This window comes from Oryzias melastigma, linkage group LG14 (assembly GCF_002922805.2).
Source record: "Oryzias melastigma strain HK-1 linkage group LG14, ASM292280v2, whole genome shotgun sequence".
Taxonomy (NCBI): domain Eukaryota; kingdom Metazoa; phylum Chordata; class Actinopteri; order Beloniformes; family Adrianichthyidae; genus Oryzias; species Oryzias melastigma.
Window position 1 is genome coordinate 3,053,658 of NC_050525.1, and position 9,229 is coordinate 3,062,886.

The 9,229-nt window shown below is 41.6% G+C and overlaps 1 protein-coding gene across 2 annotated transcripts in view; it reads right to left on the reverse strand.

Moving 5' to 3' along the window:
* Window positions 1-9,229, reverse strand: part of specc1 (sperm antigen with calponin homology and coiled-coil domains 1) — a 192,076-nt gene that overhangs the window by 161,969 nt on the left and 20,878 nt on the right. The gene's annotated exons all lie outside the window — the stretch shown is intronic.

Genomic DNA, 9,229 nt, shown 5'->3' on the forward strand with positions numbered 1-9,229 from the left:
TTTGAGAGATGCTGCGTTCTTTTTATATTTTGGCTTATGTTTGTGACAGAAATACGCATAATTCATATTTCTTAAAGGCTAAAGTAAGACTATGAGCCTCCTACTAAGTTATGATCAGAAGAAAACAAGTAAAGTCTTTAAAATGATAAAACTAACCCAAATAGGTTAAATCAAACTATAAAATCCCTGTCATGTTATATCACCAATTGAGTTATGGTATTAATTTGAAGCTTGAGGTATTTTTTAGTGGTTAGCTCAGAAAAGTTTTCTACTGATTTTTGGATGTGGCAATTTTTTTTAATTGTTTAAGATTTTTTTTAATTACCTCTCAGTGGTGTCAAAGTAGAGGTTGAAAGTCTTGGAAAAAAAACCTTCATGAAGCCACCTTTTTAGTTTTATTTTGATCTCTTTCTGTGCCACATTGTCCCAAATGTAATTAAAATACCTCAAAATGAGGCTTTTCACAGCAATTACAAGGTTTAAAATTATTGTGATTAAAATCGATTGATTAATTAAATACGGGTCACAATTAATTAATTACACAAAAAATGAATCGTATGACAGCACTAATTATAATATTCGTTCCTCACAATGACAAAGCCATTCACACATTTCTGAGCAACGTAGAAACTTGAAACACAGCAGCTTCAATTTGGATTACCGGGGAAACCGAACAATCTGTGAACATAGTTTAACACATGTTCAGGACTTTTAAACTTAAGAGTTGCTACTTTTAGAGCAACAAACTTCTGAAATACATGATATTAAATCAACTACAAATCACACAAATAAACTTCAAGGTTCAAATAAAGAAGCAGCCTATTTTGCATTGACTGCCAAAATAATTCATTTACCTTATCCAAGAGGATAAGGTTACTGTTTATATTTACAAGATCTAAGTCCTAGCTAGAATCAACTTAAAAAAACTGAGCTAAACAAGGCTCAAAGTTTGAGCTTCTTAACAGTTACATTAGGGAGCATAAAAGACAGTATAAAAGACAGACTAATTGAAAATGTATGTGTCTGCACCAACTGCATTGTTTACTGGTATTCTAAAATTTAGACATCAGTATCTCCATGAAAGCATCAGTTATCCAAGAAGCTCTACCACTGGAGCACTTCCTGAAATGAAGAAGGACAACACCAGACTGCTTTTTCATTTGCTGGAGGAACCAGCTCTGTGTATTACACATCCATCACACCAGCTCGGTCGGTTTGTCCGCCTGTTGATCCACATTCCAAACCCACTAAATCTTTTTAAGGCGAAAGGGCTTGCTGGAGCCTATCCCTGTTACAACCAGACAAAGGTCCACTATACTCTGGATGGTTCACCACTCTATCACAGGGTAACAGAGCAACAAACAAACACTCACAATCACAGCTAAGAGACAATTTAGTCACCAATGAACCTATAAAACATGTTTCTGGACTGTGGGAGAAAACCATAGAAAACCCCCACATGCTCGAGAGGAACATCCACATTCAACAAAGAAAGGACCCAGTCAGAGTTCTCACTGAGGGGTGAGAGTGCCAACAACTACACCACCATGCAAGCCCATTTAACACATCTAACAGAGGGTGTGCAGATGGCTGAAGAAAACGGTAAGAAGAGGTTTGCATTTTGTCTTTATCATGTTGCTCTTTTTAGAGCTAAAAGTGAAAGCATTTAAGAAAATATTTAGCAGGAAAGAGTGTAAATTTTTTTTTACAGAAATGAAATTGAGTCAAGCACCTCTGTAATTATGAACCAGTGCATTGAGAGCCATTTGATCATTGCAGAGATTTCAAACCTTGTTTTTACAGAATCAAGATATTTTACCAGGTTTGCAGTTGCTTTAACTGATCTCTGCTTTACACTTGAACCATTTTTTCTCCAAATGAGTACAGTTTAGATTTTTTTTTGTTTCTATAAGAGCAAGGATAAAAAAATAAGGGCATTAATGTTTAGAATGAGTCCATGAGTCTATTTGCTTCATACTGTTCATACTCTTAACAATGTAAAACTTGATTTAATAATCAAAAACCAAAAATTACAGTGAAAATATTGGTTCAATTTTAAGCATGGTATGTTGAAGTTCAATAAATAAATGTAGATTTATGTTTTAAGAATAAGTAGTTGTTTTAGATTTTTATGAGAATTCATTAGGACAGACCCACTTGTACTAAGATAGTATTTTCTGTTCACATTTTGTTCTAAAATTAGTCATGTCTACTTATTACACCAGTTTACTTTCATTGTAAACAAAATAAACAACAATTCGGTACATATAAACACCATCTGCTTGGAACTAGCAAAAAATAAATAAATAAATTACTATTGGGCTGGACAACATTCAATTTGAAGTAAATATGTCTGACAGCTTCTTTATTTAGCTATTTTTCCCTTGTTGAATGCTTGTGTGAAATTCCTTATTTCTAGATTTTAAAACCGTCTAAAATTTATTTTTAAGTAAAAATGACAAGCTGCACGGAAAGATCATTTGACTACCTTTTCTGATTTTTTTTTTCCCTAACCCTTGTGCTATCCTAGACATGTTGACATTAACAGTGGGGTCATCTGAACCCCACAAGGCAGTGTGCTGAACTTTATTTTGATGATTTTTTTCACTAGTGTCCGTGGCAGACATAAAATCCTGTCCACCTTTGTCATGGGAGAGTTCACACATCAATATAAGAGAGCACGAAGGTTAAGGGCCCTTTATCATGCTATGAAGTAGGGCTGGGCGATATGACGATAAAAAACCGTCTTACGATCTCCAAAGCTAACGATCTGTCATTTTTAAGAGATCGTTTCATCGCGATCTTCTACAAAAGCTGCAAGAGCGAGAAGGCAAAAGCTTGTTGACAGCTGTGACTTTAAATCCGAGCTGCTGCTGCTGCTGCTCCTCCTCCTCCCCGGTGTGTTTTTCTTGTTTGGAAGTCACGTGACATATAACGGGACAGAGTCGCGTGCGCCGTCATTATGGATCGAATCTTCTCGAGTAATGAATGACGGAGGTCCGAAAAAGTAACAAAAGGAGACGCAGTGTTTTACAGTCGACTTCAAAAACCTTGACAACAAAATAATCCGATGGAGAGGAATCATCACAGGACAGGAATCGCATTTTAATAGAGAGAAATCAGGCTGGGAACCGTGAACTGTGTGCTAAAGTGGGTGCTAGCAACTCACGAGTAGCATGCTAGTTTGGTTCTTTGATGTATGTTTTTATTTATGTTTCATGTTTTTAAACATAGCGGATGTTAATTGCACGTATTTACGTTGAACCTGCACAAAACCTAATGGTAATTCATGTAGGAAACACGTAAAATGTTCGGTCAAGATGCACGTTGCTGCATTGTTTTGCTAGCTCTTTGCATAGCTTTTGCTAGCTACTGTAAGAGCCTAAATCTTATCGTCGGTCGCACCCTCCCTTTGTAAGAAGTGTAAGTGAGTTTGCACATAATTTTCTTAATCCGTGGCGTCACTGTTGATCTTTTTTCTTGGTCGAACGGACCGAATAAAAGCCCAGCTAGAATATACAGCGCTAACGCTAACGCTAGCTTTCTGCTCAGTGACATAAACACAGCAGAGAGCAGATGTTAGTGAAGGAGCTGTGGATGTAAACTTTAACCTGCCACACCATTTACTGCTATTATCTCCGTGTTTTGAATCTTAACAGTTTGGCAGATGTATTTGATGTTATCATCCAAGTTTAAAAAATGTTTTTGTATCAGTTAAAGATGCTAGCTGGAGCCTTTTTCTCAAAGTACAATGAAATCGTCTATTTGAAGGTGAATTCTGAAGCAATTGAGATTTATTTACCATGTATGTAATCCAAAAATAATAAAAGTTTTAGTTTCATTTGAAAATGTGGTTAAAAGGTGTTTTTATTATTATTATTATTTAGCACTTTGAGATGTTTTTAACAGGGAAAGGACTTTACTAAATTTTATCAGTCATTCATGCTATAAACTTCATCAGTCTCCCTCATTTCTGGTCTTGGGTGACAATCATTTACAAGCTCTGTTTTATGGATTTTAGCACAAAGGCAAAATTAAAACTCACTGATATTTAGAAACTGTTCATTTGACAGCAATGCATTATCTGTAGCAGTAGAAGGCGCAATTCTTGCAATATTTACAGATTAATCATAATAGATGATAACTATTTAATTCAAATAAATAAAAATATTTGTTCAAAAATGGGTTTACTTCTTTCAGCTAAAATCAATATAATTACATTTTTGTCAATTTCAATTTATTAAAAAAAATCGTGATAAAATCAAAATCGTGAAATAAAATTTAAAAAATCGTGATTTTATTTTTTTGCCATATCGCCCAGCCCTACTATGAAGTATTTCAGCGTAAATCAGAAGTCACCAACCTCTAATTTTTTGTGAGTCTAAGCCAGTGTTTCTCAAATTGGTGGGGTGCGCCCCCCTGCGGGGACGCGTTGCGATGGCAGGGGGGGGGGCGCGGGACAGTCCTAGGATCATTCAATTTCTATTAGTTACTAAACAGTTGATCGGAGGACCGTCAGTGACCGTGATATGCACACAGAGAGGAGAAAATACTTAATTAAAAGTCAAGAATGGTGATGGAAAAATGTTTAACAGAGACGGAACGAAGAGAAAGAAAGAAAAAGCTGAGGGCACACGCGCACATTGGCACTGCGCTTACACGTGCAGCAGCGCGAGAGGGAGAGACAGAGACAAAGCATAAACACAAAATGTAAAGAAGATTAGGTCATTAGAAAAGAAGAAAAAACTGAAACCTTTTGACTTTTATTGATGGTATGAAGGAAGAGAATCTGCAGGAAATCATTCTCTAGAACTCCACTACCAACCTCCAGAGGAGATCATTACTGAAGAGAAACCAGATTTAATCCTCAAAGCTGAGACTCTTTTGTCTTTCTTAATGTTACTGTGAATAAATATATGAGTAGTACTGAGTATGGCAGAGATGAAGAATTGTGCTGTTCTTTGTTTAACCGAAACCTGATTAAATGAAAACATGCCAGATTCCGCCTTCCAACTGGACAGCCTGCAGCTGTTTAGAGCAGACCGTGACTGCCGGTCAGGCAAAACACGAGGAGGAGGTCTATGTGTGTACATAAATGAAGGTTGGTGCACTAACTGTGGGGTGGAAAGAGGCTCCTGCTCTGAGGCAGTAGAGCTAATGACTGTGAAATGTCGTCCGCACTACCTACCACGGGAGTTTACTGTTGTGTTCATCATCATTGTTTACATTCCGCCTGTGCCAACGCTGCAACACAGGAGCTTCATGATGTCATCAGCTCGCTGCAAGCCAAGCACCCAGAAGCGTTTTACGTGGTTGCAGGAGACTTCAATCACGTGAAACTGACAGACACCCTTCCCAGTTTTTACCAACATCTCATTCGAGATCTCATTCCCACTCGAGGAGACAACACACTGGACTGTGTGTACACAAACATCCGGGGTGCATACAGAGCTCTCCCTCGCCCCCACCTTGGCCTCTCTGACCACATCTCCCTGGTACTGGCACCATCCTACCAGCCTCTGATAAGAAGGGTAAAGCCAACAAGAAGAACTGTCACTGTGCGGCCCAGCGATGCAGGATTTGTGCTGCAGGACTGCTTTCAATGCACAGACTGGCAGGTCTTCAAAGCAGCAGCTACGTATGAGGGAAAGGTGAACCTAGAGGAATACACCTCCTCTGTCCTGGGGTTTATCTCCAAGTGTGCCAGTGATGTCGCTACCACAAAGTCAGTCATCTGTTATCCGAATCGAAAGCCCTGGCTGAATGCTGAGGTGAGAGCTCTGCTGAAAGCCAGGAATGCTGTATTCAGGGCCGGTGAGGAATCTGTATTGAGAGCAGTAAGGAATGAACTGACGGCAGCCATAAACAGAGCCAAATCCACATACCCTAGGAAAATTGAGGAGCATTTCTCTTCAAATGACAACAGGAGCATGTAGAGGGGCATTAAGTGCATCACAAACTTCAAAGGCAGGAATGCACAGTGTCCAGATGACCCCTCTTTGGCAGATGAACTCAACAGGTTCTACGCACGCTTTGAGGATCCTGCTGTACCACCGCCCTTCACCAAATTCGCCACTCAACCAGGGGACACGCCCCTCAAAGTGTCCGCAGAGCTGCTGGCCCCGATAACATCCCAGGGCAGGTGCTGAAGGACTGTGCATCTGAGCTGTCTGAGATGCTAGCAGACATTTTTAACATCTCTTTGTCTGAGGCATCTGTTCCAACCTGCCTAAAAACATCCGTCATTGTTCCTGTGCCAAAGAGTTCAACAGTTACGGGGCTTGATGACTACCGACCCATTGCACTGACCCCGGTAGTCATGAAGTCCTTCGAGAGGCTGGTTATGGCCCATATCAGGAACAACATCGACGCCACTGTGGACCCGCAGCAGTTCGGTTACAAGAAGAACCGCTCCACTGATGATGCCATCTCATCTGTGGTCCACACTGCCCTTCAGCACCTGGAGGGTAGGAACACCTACATCCGCCTGCTCTTCCTGGATTTCTCCTCGGCCTTCAACACCATCATCCCACAGACCCTGCTGCAGAAACTCTCCACCCTTGGCCTGAGCCCCACACTAGGGAACTGGGTTCTGGATTTCCTGACACATAGACAACAGACTGTCAGGATCCACAACACCATCTCCCGTACCCTCACCCTGAGCACTGGCACACCCCAGGGCTGTGTGCTGAGCCCCCTCTTGTTCACTCTGCTGACATATGACTGCTCGGTGAGACACCCCAGTTGCCATATAGTCAAGTTTGCAGATGACACAGCGGTAGTAGGACACATCAGCAACAACGATGAGTCTGACTACCGAGAGGAGGTGGAGATGTTGGTACAATGGTGCAGAGAGAACAACCTCTGCATCAACGTGAAGAAGACCAAGGAGATGGTGGTGGATTTCAGGAAAAGCAGACGCCCCACCCCACCCCTTCACATTGATGGAGCACCAGTGGAGCTTGTCTCCAGCTATAAGTGTCTGGGTGTGCACATCAGCGAGGACCTCTCCTGGAGCACCAACACTTCCATGCGGAAAGAAGCAAATTCACTGCAAGGTGTAAGAGGGGCGGGGCACGCGAACGGGGTTCGGTGTGAAATATCCTTCTGCGGCTTCATGGCTCCTCCTCCGCCGAGCTGACTGGAGGAATGAATGAGGAGGTACTGGACAGCCCACCGATGTCCCACCTCCAGAGCCATATACCTCACTGTGATTGGTTCGTTCAGCTCTGCACACAACAACTGTCATTCATATCAGCCTTGCGGGCCGCATGAACAGTAACCTTTCATATGAAGACGGGGCCGCAAATCATCATCCCGCGGGCCGCGAGTTTGAGACCCCTGCTCTAAAGCCTTCCATGGAGCAACAACCCTGTTCATGTGAACCTTTGGACTGACCTGTGAATCTGTCTCTGAGAAACCCCTGCACTGGAACTTTTCAACCCACAAGTGTTGCCCCATCACCATTGCCTCCTGTCATTTCCTCTTCCTACCTGGACCGCCTGAAGGAGATTTACATGTACCACCCTCAACGTCAGCCCTCTGCTGTGCACCCCTCCACGTTGACACCATCTGTTGATCACTGTTCATGAGCTTTCTTCGCCAAGTAAGATCCTAACGTTCCTGTCTGATTACGTGTGCCCCTCCTGCCTGCGTTCCTAACATCTCTCCTTCCTTAGTGCCTGTGCGCCCCCTGCTGACCGAAGGCTGTCTTCCAGGAGTTCCTCGTCCTGCCTGAGCCGATAAACCCTTTATTCATTAATTCTGTGCTTGATTCATTGGGGTCCAAATACAAATCCTTTCAGCCAGACCCTGGGCAGCAAAGCTCACTATGCTGGCCCCGTGGGGGATGGCTGCCCGGCAGAGGGAAAGTCGCTGTGGCCGGGGTCAGGATGTTTGCCTTGTTTCCATCAAGACAATAATAAAACATCCCCAAGCTTTTTTTGTTTTTTATCTGCTCTCTGGTTAATGCTCAAACTGGGGCACAGAGAGATGGAAGGACCATTTCAAACGCCAACTAAGACCTGCGTTTAAATTTCACTGGGCCACAAGCTCCTCTCATAAAATTAATAATTGGCAGCCCCCAGCTCTTTCTAAGAACTGTGTGTGCGATTGCTCCATTATGATTGGTTCCTATGAACTCTCTGTACAATTGTTTGATTTAGACTGGCTGAAAACGAAGGCCATCGCTTCCAGGACAAGTGGAAACTGCTAATTTTTTTTATAATCGAAAGACAAAGTAACTGCGTCTGTGTAATATGCAAAGAAACCGTGGCTTTTTATATGGAGTTTAATATCAAGAGAAATTACCAGACGAGACATCCCAACGCTGACTAACTACAGAACGGTGCAGAAAATTGCAACAACTGCAAAGTGTTTCAATAGTACAGAAGCGTTTTTTCACAAGAACGTGCGAGTCAAATGAAAACGCCACAAAGCAAAGTAGCAACACTGATTGTAAAGAACTACAAACCTTTTACCGATGGAAAATTTATCAACAACTGCATAGAAAAAGGCAGATGTGAACATTTGCTTGTTTGGCTCGTCATACCTGTGCGAGAAGACATTCTCTTTAGTCATATTAAAATAGTTCCAAGAATACAAGCAGAATGATTGGCCCACACACAGTTTCACCGCACCAAATCTGGCCCTCACAGCAAAAAGTTTGAATACCCTTGGATTATGTCAAATGAGAAAATGCATTTTCAATATAATGGCCACACTGTCAAAAACATGACACTTGACACCTTTGCTTCTTTAGATAAAAAAATGAAATGATGGAAAAACAAAAATGGAGTAAGGTCAGAAGAAATAAACCCACAGGCAGAGTGTTATGCAGAACACATAACATGGTTAGAACAGGATTAGAATTAAATAAACAAATAAAAAGCATATTGTAATTCTTTTTTAATGTTATGTTTGTCAAAGACGTGTATGTGCTAAAGACTTGTCTGGATATAAATACATTGCATGCACTATTGATGTTGATAAATGAAAACAGGAGTTTTCCTCGTGGTTCCTCATGTGATCACAAAGGCTCTTCAGGCAACATCCTATGACTAACTCCTGCCCAACATCTCATCAGAGGCGTCAAACCAGAAGATCATTTTACTTGGCGGAGCTCAGTGTCCAGCACAGGACCTGGCCTGCTTCTTGACCTGATCTGACATGAACTTTAGCAACTACAAGAAGTGGAGTATGTTTTTTTTTTTTTTTTTGTCCCGGGCAG